The sequence below is a fragment of the Boleophthalmus pectinirostris genome, unplaced genomic scaffold, assembly GCF_026225935.1.
Source record: "Boleophthalmus pectinirostris isolate CB_2022bp ecotype Guang Dong unplaced genomic scaffold, ASM2622593v1 HiC_scaffold_10, whole genome shotgun sequence".
Classification (NCBI taxonomy): Eukaryota; Metazoa; Chordata; class Actinopteri; order Gobiiformes; family Gobiidae; genus Boleophthalmus; species Boleophthalmus pectinirostris.
This window is the reverse complement of record NW_026570971.1, coordinates 29,096,139-29,111,264: the sequence shown is the minus strand read 5'-3', so window position 1 is coordinate 29,111,264 and position 15,126 is coordinate 29,096,139.

The window sequence follows — 15,126 nt, the reverse complement described above, 5'->3', positions numbered from 1 at the left end:
GCGTTCTCCAGCCTGCAGCAGCTGAACCCGGTCCAGGGCTGATGGCAGCGGTGGAGAGGCAGATGCCCGGGCAGTGGGAGCAGGGCAGTGTCTGTGAGAGGGCCACGGCTGCTTCATCATAGTTAGGAGCAAGTGTGGGCAAGGCATGAATATCACCAAGTGTACTTTAACCAAACTTTGAGCAGGTGAGGCGAGATAACGTTTACTTCCATTCCTTTATTGTTATATTTGTTTAATCACACTTTATTTTAGCATCTTAGAACGTCCTCATATTGCAAAACTGAGTAGAGTTTCAGTTCAAATCCCTGTGTTTTTAAAATCCATACACTTTCATTTGGGTAATTACAGTCTTGGAATTTCTGCTCTGTGCTGGACAAAATGTAAAAGGTAGTTGTTAACTTGAAAACGACAGCTCCATGACATCACAATTTTGAACTTTGGAGATGTAGACAGACTAATAATGCAGGATTACTCAAACATATGTGAAAGAAACTAAACACAATTGTCTTAAAGCTCATGAGAGTCCATTTTGTGTGATATAGGACCTTTTAAAGTAACGCTGTGTAACTTTCTGGAGATGACACGTCACCCGCTTGGTTCCATGGAAATAGAAAGTGAAAACCACACTTCGGAACATTCTTCAAGGTAAGACTGCAATTAAATGAATTTTGATCACGATTTCCATTTGTGTGTAAAACAATTTACTATGAAGCTTAACAAAGTTTATTTTGAGATATTTTTATATAAACAAGTATATTTATTTAATTTTTTTTAAATATAGAGATTGTAGAACAGCTGAATATATATATATATATAATATATATATATATATATATATATATATATATATATATATACACATATACATTTATGTTTCTCTATGCTTTATTTTATGTTCAAAGTATATTGTATTCATTTTATGTTTTATATGTCGCAAAACTGCTCTAAGGTTCATATTTGTAAGCTATTTTCTTATTTTAAAGTTGAAAGTTTTGCGTAAATTATCAATAACAGAGTGCTGCTTTTTTTTTTTTGACAGCGAGAGAGAGAAATGTCAATAAATGCATCGTGTAACTAAAAAAAAAATCGTTTGAATAATCATGATTTCAGTATTGACCAAAATAATCGTGGTGATAATGTTTTCACAGTGCAGTCCCCTCTAGAGCTGCTCTTGTGCAATTTGAATTTCTCTTCACAAACTCCTTTAGAGGGGGTGGAGCAAGATTATTAAAAACTTTGATTACGAAAATTAAATCTGCACATTTAATTGTGTTATCCCAATTTAGAAATTTGTATTTGTCAAGTTGCTTTTTAGCATTAGGAGCATACAGCTTGCCTGACCAGCCTTAAGAGCTCATCTGTCTGACTTATTTGGAAGGCAAAGAGAACAGAAATCGAGTGTATTTAGTCAGAAATGCATGCATGATACAACATACAAAACCTACAGACACCAAACACAGAGATATAAAGTAACTAAAAAATAATAGTTTGAATCATTGTGATTTCAATATTGACCAAAATAATCGTGTTAATGATTTTTTATTTTTTTTTTCCATCGAGCAGCTCTACTCCATTCACATACTGTTTTATACTGATAATAGCCAAAGGAACAACATTTCCATGGAGACAAGCAGGTGGAGGCCAGACCAAGTAAGAGTCAGGTCTGTGGAGATGAAATCCCACTCACGCTAAGGACACATGTTTTTTCAGTGCAATAAACATCAAACTCTTATCAATTTTTGAGTCAAGAATCGAGCCACCATCCTGAGACCCAATCTCCTCACAGCACGCTTTATTGAACCTGATGAGTGTAAAAACAAAGAATTATAATTTTGTCCACATATGATATATAGAACATTCACTTTATGTTTTAATCATTTTGATGAAACACAATGAAGTCACAGCTGAATCATGATTTGCAAAAAAAAAACATTAAGTGCCTGAACAACCCGAAATGTGTTGGACATATATTACACAAAATTTGCTTTTGTGAGCTGGAGTTTTGTTTTGTTTCATTCTTATACGTTTGAGTGACCCTTTATTATTAGTCTGTCTACATCTTCAAAGCTCAAAATGCTCTGTTCCACCTTGTGATGTCATGAAAGTGTAGTTTTCAAGTTAACAGCTACAGTTTACATTTATTTCAGTACAATCCCGGGGCTGAAATTACGCAAATGATTCTAGTGAAGGTGTTTGGATTTTAAAAACACAGTCCGCCACTTCCTGTACTACCACATGACATCACAAGGTGGAGCAGAGTGTTTTCAGTTTGTGAGAAGAACTCTAAATGTGCAGGGTTTGTGTGTTAAATGTGTGAATGAAACAAAACAAAACACAACTCCAGATCTGTTTGTGATGAGGAAACAACATTATAACGGATCAGAAAATAGCATAATACGGGCCCTTTAAAAGTCCAAAGAAAAATGTCAACCGAAAGTACCACTAAGAATAACTTTTGGTGTATTAACTACCCCATCCCCCCACCTCCCGTCCCTCTGGGGGTACGAGGAGGTGAAGTTTGCCTGCGCGCTCATGTACGAGAATAGGTCATTGGCGTTGGTTGTAATCACTCATCTCTGCCTGACATTACGACTGAGCAATTAGCCAGGACAGTTGTGTACTTTACTAATGAACAATGGTTGAACGCACCCTCCCGCGCCGCTCCCATCCATCACCCGCGAAACAACATGGCCGCCGCCACCTCCTCCTCCTCCTCCTCCGTAGCCCCACTTGGCTGGCGCCGACGCTAACGCACGCTGGCCCTGCTGTTGGCGGCGCTTTGATGAGTTTCTGGACGGTGCTCGGAGCCTCCCTGCTGGATGTGTGGATGGCTCTCCTCCTCTCCCTCTTCCTCTTCTTCCTCCTCCTCCTCTCCGTCTTTTCCCCCTTGTCAACACGATCCCTCGCTCCATCCGTTGTGAGTCCCGGCCCGGCGGGAGGCTATCCGCCCCACGCCGAGTCCTCTGGGTGCTCTCTGCGTCTCTGCCCTCCCCCCTCTCTCTCCCTCCTCTCCCTCCTCTTCCTCCCTCCTCCATCCCCTCGGTACGCAAGCGAGAGTTTGTCTTTGGGCGACACGCAGGACCTTTGAATTATGAATAAAGTGATTCTCTACACCCAAACTGCAATTTTCTATTTCCTATTTGGTTTCCTATCTTTTCCTGTTCCCCTGAAAGGTCCTATATTCCACAAAATTGTTTAACAGTTGCAGTTTCTTATTTTTTCTTATGAATTTTGTGTATTTATTTTTGTTTGCTGAAAGCCGAATCTTAAAATCATATAAAAAACACTTTTAATTCTCAGTCCAGTTAAAAAATGTAGTGGAGTAGAAAGTACAGATACCTGCTCTCAAATGTAGTAAAGTAAAAGTAAAAAGTATCCACTGTTAAATTTACAGAAACCTAAAAATTCACTCAGTACTTTACTTTTATACTTTTACTTACTCCTTCCACCACTGTACCAGTCGTTCTAACTCCTGATCCATCACTTCACTTTCAAATACAAGGAAGTTATTAAGGGATTAAGCTGTGTTAAAATGTTACTTCAGCAAAAACATACCTGGAGTTGTGATTTGTTTCACTCACACAATCCTTTATTATGAATCCGTCTACATCTCTGAAGCTCAAAACGCTCTCTTCCACCTGGTGATGTCATGAAGCAGCAGTTTTCAAGTTTATTCCGGGCGACACTCTGGACAATTGTCTTATGAAAAGTTGATTCTCTAAAACCAAACTGCAGTTTTCATATTTCTATTTGGTTCACTAACTTTTTCTATAACTGTGAATATTTATGCTAAGTTTAAAAAAAAGCCTGTTCAGGATTGGTCAGTGTATTAAAGGTCCTATATTACACAAAGTTGATTCTTGTGAGCTTTAAGCCATGTCGAAATGTTACTTCAGCCAAAACATACCTGGAGTTGTGTTTTGTTTCACTCACACAATCCTTTATTATGAATTCATCTACATCTCTAAAGCTCAAAATGCAAATTAAAGTTAAAAGAGGCCTGGTTGTGATTGGTCAAAGCATGAAGTTCAGACAAACATTCAGATAACTGTAAACCGCAACTCGATTTGACGTAAGTGAGTTATCTTTGATTGTGATTGCAGGGGCCGGTGGTGCAGATTGGCCGCCTTGTTCTTGTCAGTGTATTCCAGGGCAGCTGTGGCGCATCCCAAGTGTGAATGACTAATGCAAAAGTACAGTATAACATTTTGGAGACGTCAAAAATCAGTAATTATTTCATCTTTGCACTATTTTCCTTACGACCTTTCGTATAGAGCTGTGATATACTGTATTTATGTGACTATATTTCTATTTTTTACTTTACTCGTGCTTATACGTTTATATAGTTATGCCTTATTTGACACCAGTCTCTTGCTATTTTTGCTTCTTATTTAGAATTCATTATTACCATTAATATTTTTGCTATTATATTATATTGTGGTGTGTGAGCTACTGTGTCCAAATAATTTCCCTTGTGGTAAGTAAAGTTAGTAAAGTTTGCCTAAGTCTAAGTTGAATGCAATACTTTTACTAAAGGTCAGAGGTGAGGACTTACAAGTCATGACTTGAACTCTGGTCAGACTTGAGTCACTATTTTTAGGACTTGAGACTTGACTTGGATTTGATGCTCAGTAACTTGGGATATGACTCAGACTTTAGGCCTGTGACTTGAGAAGACTTGATGCTTCTCCTAAAATAAAAAAAAAAAAATATATATATATATATATATTACATACATACATACATACATACATACATATACATATGTTTTTTAGAAAATACTTTGCAGTTGATACATGAGCTGCTTGACAGGAACAAACAGGAACATGTCCCTCCCACTTCTCTGTTTGTTACTTTGGATGTAACAAATACTGTGATGTGGAACACGGTCCTTCCATTTCAGATTGAAATGATTCACACTAAGATCTTGACAAGACATTTAAAAAGGAAAAATGAACATATCTACAACTCTTATATAAATACTCATATATAAATGTGTATATTACATGACATTTTAAGTACAATTTTGTTTAAAATTCATATAAAAATCTGTAAAAATCTAAGCTTGGTGTAAATAGTTGAAATTACTTGAAACTCAAAGCAGACGACCTGGACTTGATTTGGACTTGACTTGGATTTATGGGCCAGTGACTTTCCTGTCTTTGACTTGGGACTTGACTCGGACTTAAGGTCAACGACTGGAGACTTACTTGAGACTTACAAATCAATGACTTGGTCCCACCTCTGCTGACGGTTGTGCCATATTAACCCAAATTTTTTTTACACTTGAGACCTTGAGATTGGCTACTTCATGGAAACTGAGACACAGCTATGTAACTTGTGTAGAAAGTAAAAGCAAATATCATCATCTTCTTCTTTTTCATTTTTTTTTTTTTTTAAAATAAGGAGCATACAGCGAGCCTGGCCAGCCTGTAAGAGCTCATCTGTTTAACTTATTTAGAAGGCAAAGAGAACAGAAATCAACACAACTCCAGGTATGTTGTTGATGAGGTAATGGCATTCTAACATTGTTGTGTAATATAGGACCTTTAAAGTAACACCGTGTAACTTCTTGGTGGTGGCACATCACCTGCTTAGCTCCATGTGAACAGAAAGTTAAAACCACACTTCAGAACATTCTCCATGGACATAGATACGTATTATATATGTAGATTGATGCCATATTTCCATGGACACAAGCCAGAGTCAGGTCTGTGGAGTCCCATGCATGTTTTTTCAGTGCAAGAGTGTAGAACGTGGAAGCATATATCTATAATTATTTGTACTTTGTAATTAGGAGCATACAGCTTATATGACCAGAATGTAAGAGCTCATCTGTCTGATTTATTTGGAAGGCAAAGAGAACAGAAATCAAGTGTATTTAGTCAGAAATGCATGCATGATACAACATACAAAACCTACAGACGCCAAACACAGAAATATAAAGTTGGTCAGTCATTAAAAACTCTTATACATGCAAAAATGTGCATTGTAATTCTATTCATTTAAAATTTGAAATATTTTTTACTACTATCTTTTTCAATCCCTGTTGTGTAAATTAGTCCCGTTAATTAACACTTTTAGTTCACTGTTTTTAGAGAGCTTTTATTTTTGGCAGTGAAGGTAAAAAAAAGAAAAAAAAACAGCTCTTCAGACTGATGCAACACAAGCTCATGGGACTTCTTCCTCTTGCCCGTATGGGAGCCTATACTAAATATACCCTCCCATACAACTCCCTACCTGCTCACTGTAGTCTGGTCTGATGGGAGCAGTACTTTGAAAATGTGTTGAGTTAGAGAATACTGAGAGAATACCTGCATAAAATAAACAGTATTGTATGTATTTTGTTGGATAAATGGTGTAATTATAGTACTGTTTTCTGTATACTTAGGACACTGTAACATTGGATTGCATTAAAGTGTAAAATATAAATATAACAAACTGAAAAAATGAAAATGAATGGAACCATGTTATGCTGATCTATGATATAATGTTGTTTCCTCATCACAAACAGACCTGGAGTTGTGTTTTGTTTCATTCACACGTTTAACTCCCAAACCCTGCAGATTTACACTGAGTTCTTCTCTCAAACTGTAAACATTCTGTTCCACCTTGGGATGTCATGTGGTAATACAGGAAGTGCTCCATTGTGTTTTTAAACTCCATACATTTTCAGTTGAATCATTTGGATGATTTCAGAGGTGGAATTGTCAGTCGCTGCTGAACTTAAGGTAAAAAAGTAGCTGTTAACTTGAAAACTACCAATAAATGACATCACAAGGTGGAACAGAGCATTTTGAGCTTTGGAAATGTAGACAGACTACTACTATTACTACTACAGGTGATACTCCTACTACAAGTGATACTACTACTATGACTACTACTACGACTGTTATTACTACTAATACTATTACTGTGACTACTGCTACTACTACTACAACTACTACTAGTGATACTACTACTACTACAACTACTACGAGTGATACTACTACTACAACGACGACTACTACTACAACTACTACGAGTGATACTACTACTACTACTACTATGACTACTATTACTGCTAATACTATTACTGTGACTACTGCTACTGCTGCTACTACTACAACTACTACTAGTGATACTACTACTACTATTACTACTACTATTACTACTACTATGACTGGGACTACTACTGCTACTACAACTACTGCTACTACTAATACTATGACTACTACTAGTGATACTGCTACCACTACTGCTACTACTACAACTACTAGGAGTGATACTACTACTACTACTACTACTACTACTACTACTACTATGACTGACTACTACTACTACAACTACTGCTACTACTAAAACTATAACTACTACTAGTGATACTGTTACCACTACTACTACTGCTACTACTACTACAATTACTAAAGATACTACTGCTACTACTAGTACTACTATGAGTACTACTACTACCACTAAATAAATAAATACCGTTTATTTATAAAACACCAAGGATTTACACAAGCAACAAGGTTTACAAAGTGCTGTACACGCCACAAAGAACAATACAAAAAACATAAAAGCACACAGAAAGCATACAAAAAGGATGCAAACAATTCACGTCATTATAATAAATAAATAAAAATAAATAAGCAATAAAATCAAGCTAAAACAAGTTAAAGGAAAGCCAGATGATAAAAATGAGTTTTAAGAAGTGATTTAAAAGCTGATACTGATGGTGCGAGCCTTCATTTCCTCACACCAAAGCCGAAGCGCCTGGACTGAAAAGGCTCGATCACCTTTCCCCGGAGTCTGGACTTTGGAACCTTTGGACTTTGGACCTAACTGAGGATCTGCAGCTGCGGGAGGCTCGTACGGGCTTAAAAGTTCTGAATGTAACTTGGTGCGAGACCTAAACGAGCTTTAAAAGTGATCAGTAAAATCTTAAAATCAATTCTAAAGCACACAGGCAGCCAGTGAAGGGAAGTAAAACCGAGATAATGTGTTGATGTATGATAAAGGATAACTGAAACAAGTGTGAATGAAACAAAACACAACTCCAGGACGTAACTTTATAACACGGCTTAAAGCTCACAAGAGTCCATTGCGTGTAATACGGGACCTTTCAGTAAATTTAAAAGTATTTTGGAAGTGTGATTTCGGTCCGTATATTTAGTTACTTCCCAACACTGCCCACATTAAAGCAAGATGTATTTGCTTACTGACTTTTCCTGCCTTTGATAGGAGCCAAGAAGCTGCTGGTACTCATTAGTGGAGAGAGGAGGAAGGCCGAAAGCTCCTCTTCCTCTCTGCTTGTTGGAATGACGCGTGCCCATTCATTATAGTGGAAATAAGGAGTGAAGGAGCAGAGAGAGGGAGGAGGAGAGGAGGAGAGGAGGAGGGAGAGTGCGTGTGTCTACAGGGCTCTTGTACGGGTGCCAAGTTTGAGCAGATGACAGTAGTGGTAGTGGGTAGGGTGCTTTGTGGAGTTAGGGTTCTACAGGCAGGAGAGAAGTAACTGGCAGTGATGTGAAGTTGGCTTGGGTTTAAAGAGGAGGTGTCAGCGCGCTCAAGCTCCAGGTATGTGCTTTTCAACACTAGAGAGGAAGTGGCAAATACTGCGAGAGTACCACTAAGATAATCAGGAACAATTAAGAAGGAGTCTGTTTTTAAAGGGCAAGTATTACGCTATTTTCTGATCTATGTTATAATGTTGTTTCCTCATCACAAAAGACCTGGAGTTGTGTTTTGTCTCATTCACACAATGAAAAAGATAACTTCTGGTGGTAGTAAAACATATAAAATCAGCTGTGGTAACTTTTACACTAAAATAACATCGTATTTTTCAGACTATCATGTGCACCGGATTATAAGGCGCATCAAGCAAAACAAACGGGTGACACTTGAGACTGATTCTTAGCCCAGGGATCCATGATCTATTGGCAGATTGTAGCGCAAGTTGTCCGGCGTTGCATCCCTGTCTTGTGGTCGATAATTTAAGTTTTTTTGGGGTTTTTTTCCTACAAGGAGGAAATCTCACACACATTAAGAACGCATGTTTTTTCAGTGCAAGAGTGTAGAACATGGAAGCAAATATCTATAATTATTTGTACTTTAGAATTAGGAGCATACAACTTGCCTGACCAACCTATAAGAGCTCATCTCTCTGACTTATTTGGACGGCAAAGAGTACAGAAATCAAGTGTATTTAGTCAGAAATGCATGCACGATACAACATACAAAACAATTTTAATTTTATTTATTTATTTATTCTTATGAGGAGGACTCAAATATACATTGAGTAATAATGTGTTTAATGCAGGTTTGCGCACATTTGTTTACATTTTACAGAAACAAAACTTAAAACCACATGGCTCATTTGCATTAACTATAAGCTGAAAAAGCAGCTCGCTCCTTGTGCACTGGTCAGCTTTTGTTGGACTAAAGGACAAGACTTACTCCGCGAGGCTCCTGACTACGGTAGCCGCAATGCTCCGACAATCCATCAAGCAGTGCAGCTTCATAGCTTAGGTCAGTAAACACAACCAGAATTAATACATAAGGCACACCGGATTATAAGGTGCACTGTCGATTTTTGAGAAAATTAGGGTTTTAAGTGAGCCTTATAGTCCAAAAAATACGGTAATTCTGTGAAAACTATAACTTATTTAATAGCAATGGACAAAATGTGCTTATTTTACTCATGTAGTCAAAGTATTGTGTCTAATGAGTAAGTTCCACTATAATCACCAATAAATTTTAAAAGTTTTACAGTCAACTCAGTAAATAAACTCAGAAATACTAAGTAATACCAAAGTCCCTGTACTCAGTCCTAGAAGGAGCAGCTCGCATGGTCGTCATTTTTCTGCTCGCTTTTTCAAATATTTTAGACAGTGATAACACTAAACTGTCAAAATTAAACGTCTCTGCATAAAATGTTCAAAATGTTAACTATTTTTTAATAATTGTCATTGTTGCTCACAAGTTAGTGTCATCAGGCTGTACAAAAAACCACTTGGCGAAAAACACAACCCTTTATACTATTTTTCATCTACAGCTAAGCATTTGTTCGTTAAACATGCACGTTTAACGAACAAATCTTGCATTTTTAGACTGCGTTCTTTTCTCTCAATCAGAAAACACGACTTCACTGTGTTTTGAAACTCTGTACACCTTTGCTAGAATCATTTGGATGATTTCAAATTCATCCGTTTCTACCAAATAAATAGTAAAAAGATGACATAACTAACACGTCTTAAAGCTCACAAGAGTCAGTTTTGTGTAATATAAGACCTTTAATGAGAAGATTTATAAATACAAAAGTAACATTTGGATTGGATTTGGATGTTACATAACCACAACAATGTTTAATGACAGTCTTTATGTAATTTATAATTGTTTGAGCATAACATAATAGTTTTAAAAAAATATGTAAATAAATGCATAAATCTCAATCTCAATATGTAACTTATCAGATATTACATTTTACAGTGTATTTTATTGTAAAGATATTTCTGAATCGTAGTACAAAATTACCCCAAATGTGTATGGGCACTTCTCCTGCTCTTAAATCTACTTGCCGAGCATTTATGTCAGATGCCCTCCCAGCCACAAGTCTTCATATAAGTGGGTTCAGGACTAGATGCTTGTTTTAAGTGGTTGGGAGAAAAAAGAAATTGTGAAAATTGTCTTTGTTGTTTCTGTTTTAGGTGAGTGTCTACAAAAGTAAAAGGCAGATGGCGCAGTAAAGTGTACGAGGTCTATGTTTTGGGAAATAAAGTTAGATTTTTTCAATCACAGAAATGTACAACTATATCAACAGTGAATTTTTATATTACTCTAACTCTATATTCCTCTAAAAAGAACCTAAAGAAATTCCGCTGCTCCTCACCTCAACCTGCCGCAGCACACGCCGGCCATTTTGAAACATTTAAAGGCAGCGCCGCCCGCCTTTAATCAATGAAAACGTTTTCGCCGTCCTCCCGAGAGCCGGCGAAGCCCAAGATAAATATTGGCAGAAAAGAAAAATGCGCCGTCCTCCCCAATTGAGGGACATAATGATATTCAGAAGGAGACCCCCCACTGAGTCGCAAGGCAAACTGTTTCTAAGCAACAAAACAGATTTTCACTCTTTTGGTTGCGAGGGTTTTTTTAGGGGGGGAGATTGAGTGATGTGCAGGCAGACCCTTCTCCCGATACGACTTAAAGGTGCACTGCGCAACTTTTCTCGTGGAGGCTCCGATATATATACCCACACTAGATTACAGTTCAGATCTGTGGAGAGTCGCACCTATTCTCAGGAGGAATTGTTGTATTTTTGAGCAGTAGAAACACCCGTAATGAATAAATACTAGATGAAAATGTTTAATATCATACCATGGAACATTTTAGGGAAAGCAATAACCTCTCCATGGAGACAAGCAGGTAGACCCTCCACCAGAAAAGTTACACAATGCACTTTTTTTTTTTTTTTTTGAGTTATACAATACACAAAAACGAAAACAGTTGAAAAACAAAAACCCCACACCCACCCTGCTCACCCACAAAAAAAAAAAAAAAAAGAAAAGGATAGACAGAGGTCAATTGACGTCACATCCGGCCCGCCAAGCCATTTTATGTGGCCCACAAGGGGTTAAAAGGTATAATTTATTATTATGTTGTGGCTCTGTGTCGCTACTACATCTCCCACAATGCACCACCGCAGTTGTTTCCCGTGAAGTGACTGCATCTCGCCACCAGAGAGGCCAAGAAAACTCATCAAATTTCCCCAAAAATGTCCAAGAAAAGAAAAACTGATGCAGAAGGACGGCTATTTCATGAGTGTTACTGAAGGAGTCATGTGAATGTTTTAACTTAAACCTTTAAATCAAATCCAATCCACTTTATTTCTATAGCACGTTTCAGAAACAAAACAGTTTCCCAAGTGCTGCACAATACAGATAAAACATATCCAATAAAAATATAAAGCTCTACTAGTCCTCATTAAGACAATAAAACTAGTAAAATCAAATAAGAGCAAGAATAGCAGTAAATAATAAAAAGGTAAAAAACATAAAAATAAATAAATATGAAATGAAAAATCAAATACAGACTCAAGTAGGCAAAATTCAAGATCAAGAGGTGTTTTTTGTGGTCATGGATATGGCTTGGTAAAAGTCAAACCAAAAAACCTTTTACTTTCACATGTCACGTGGGCCCAATTCTACAGAACATTGGAAACATTGGCCTGGTTTTGTCTTATGATTTTTTTCTGGGATTAGCTATAACCGATGAAGGAAATTATAATAAACAAGTCTATATCGAGCATTCGTAGTGGATAAACTATCTTGACATAAATTCAACCAAATATTATCTTCAATTGTAGCGTTTAAGTCTGTTTCCCACCTCTCCTTCGATCGATATTTAAGGCTGGTTTAGGACATTCATTTATCAACTTACACAATGCATCTTTAAAGCTCTGTGTGTTCTGTCTTTCTCTGCACGTCTGGGTGTTTTACCGTAAGTTTGGGAAAGCGGCACATGTACGTAATTAGAGACGTACACAGCTTCTTGTTTGAAAAATATTAAAAAGCACATTTAAAGGTGCGCTATGTAACTTTACTAGTGGAGACGTTATTACTTTGCCTGGAATTGTGTCTATCTCCACGGAGACAGTTATAGGTCATATCTGTGGAGAAGCAACTCTACTCACAGTGAGAAGTTTTAATGCTGTACTGTGTAACATTCCAGGCAAGGTAATAGGCAGACAACTAGGTAGCAAGAAAAGTTACTCAGTGTGTCTTTAAGTTGTTATTTGTCACATGTAAGGCCATAACAATTGCATTAAATTGTGTGTCTTCAAAGCCTTGCCGTCTTTTATAAAATAGACTTTTCTCTCTGTGTGTTCTGCCTTTCTCTATATTAATGAATGGGAGTATTACCGTAAGTCTTGTAAAGGTGTATCTTTGATTCCGTGAACACGCATGTCCATGAAAACACATTTTCACTGTCGGCCTTTTGGTTGCGAGTATTATTTTTTATGTTTTTATTTTTTTCCAAGCACTTTTATGTGAAAATTTGCGGGGCGGGACAGTGGGAGGGAGGGCATCTGACATAAAGACTACAGGCAAATCTAATATACAAAGTAGTAGACAGTAGAATTGGTGTCATGAGCTTAGAAGAAGGTTGAATCATGTGCAAATCTTTTCCATAAACAACAAAAAAAAAAACTCTATATGTGTTTATATTTCTCTATATCAATTTCTGGGTGTATTACCGTAAGTTTTGCTACATAGTGCACCTTCAAGTGTTTATTTGGCCCATGTACCATCATAACAATATAAAGTGTGTCTTATTAAAAGTAGTAAGTTGGATGTATCTGATCTTTTCAAGCTGACTAATGTATCTGTTTTCTCTGTATCAATTTCAGGGTGTATTACCGTAGGTTTTGTTACATAGCGCACCTTTAAGTGTTTGTTTGGCCCATGTACTAATCATAATAGTATAAAGTGTGTCTTATGAAAAGCATTGGGTTGGATGGATCTGATCTTTTCAAATTGACTCTTTGTATCTGCTATGGCTGGGTATCATTCAGAAGTTGCCGATACGATACATACCTTGGTGCATAGGCCGTGATACGATACATACCTTGGTGCATAGGCCGTGATACGATACATACCTTGGTGCATAGGCCGTGATACGATACATACCTTGGTGCATAGGCCGTGATACGATACATACCTTGATGCATAGGCCGTGATATGATACATACCTTGGTACATAGGCCATGATACGATAAATATCTTGGTACATAGGCCATGATACGATACATCAGGGTATCTCCTTGTTTGACTACCCCAAATTTAAGACTTTTTTAAGACCTTTTTAAGACCACTTAAATGAAAATTAAGACCAACATCGCACCCATTATGCGGGAGAAAAACACCAGATCCAATTCTAAAAAATGACCAACCAACTACCGGAACTATATCTAGAATCTAAGAGTCACTGTGGATTAAACCTACACTTCCCCATGATCCATCCAACGTTTTCCTCCACTGTACTGATTGGTTACTCATCGCTGCAGCTGCCAGAAGTTTGTGCATACTCCAAATTAGACGGTCATTTATGTTACGCGATTTCACGTTGTTGTTTTTTTCCCCTCTCCTACATTGCACTGCAGCCCGGTTGAGTATACAAAAAAGTAAGACCTTTGTGAAAAAAAAATAAGACTTGGACAACATAATTTAAGACTTTTTAAGGCCTAAATATAGGAACATGAAATTTAAGACCTTTTTAAGACTTTTAAGACCCTGTGGCTACCCTGTACATATCTCAATACAGTGAGCTTATGATTCAATATGATATATTTCAAATTGATTCGATACGGTTCAATAAAAAAAAAAGGCTAAATCATGGCTGTGATAGTAAAAGTCTTTGTTAAACCACTTTTTGTGTAAAGTGAATATGAAACACAAACATTTTAATCATCAAAACAGTGAAAATGTCAAATGTGTCAAATAAACGAGTTTCCTTTCACTAAACAAGCAACAAAACTGTAGCGCTGTAGTAAAATATACCAAATATTACTCTTGGTGATATATATCGATACAGCAGCCCACGATATCAATACTGCATCACCACATTAAACTATATCGATATTTCAGTATTTTCGCTCCCCCCTAGTATCTGTCTTTTTCTATATAAATGCCTGGGCGTATTACCGTAAGTTCTGTAAAGCGGTGCAGGTGTAGCTTTGACTCTGTGAGCGCGCATGTCCCGGCCTGATTTGTGTGTGCGGAGGATTAGGGGGAGTTAGGGAACAGTGACCAGCATGAGTCCAAGTGGATTGAGTCTAGATGCAGGGCTTTACGGGGCTGATGCTGCGTGATACGTGGAAGATCAGAGATGAGCTCGCGGCCGACGTTAAAGGCACTATATTACATTATGTGTGGGGACTGGAACTAAAGGGACACACTATGAGGGTGTAATGCCAAAAAAAGGAAGTTGAAAAGATGTATTAGCTTTGATTCGGTTAGATTTACTGTATCGGTGTTGTACATGTATCTCTATGGTGGATTATTTCTGCAGTTACCATGGTGATGCAATGCATACATTAGCGTTGACATTAACATTGTCTGAAAACTCAAGAAAAAAAAAAAAAGCAAA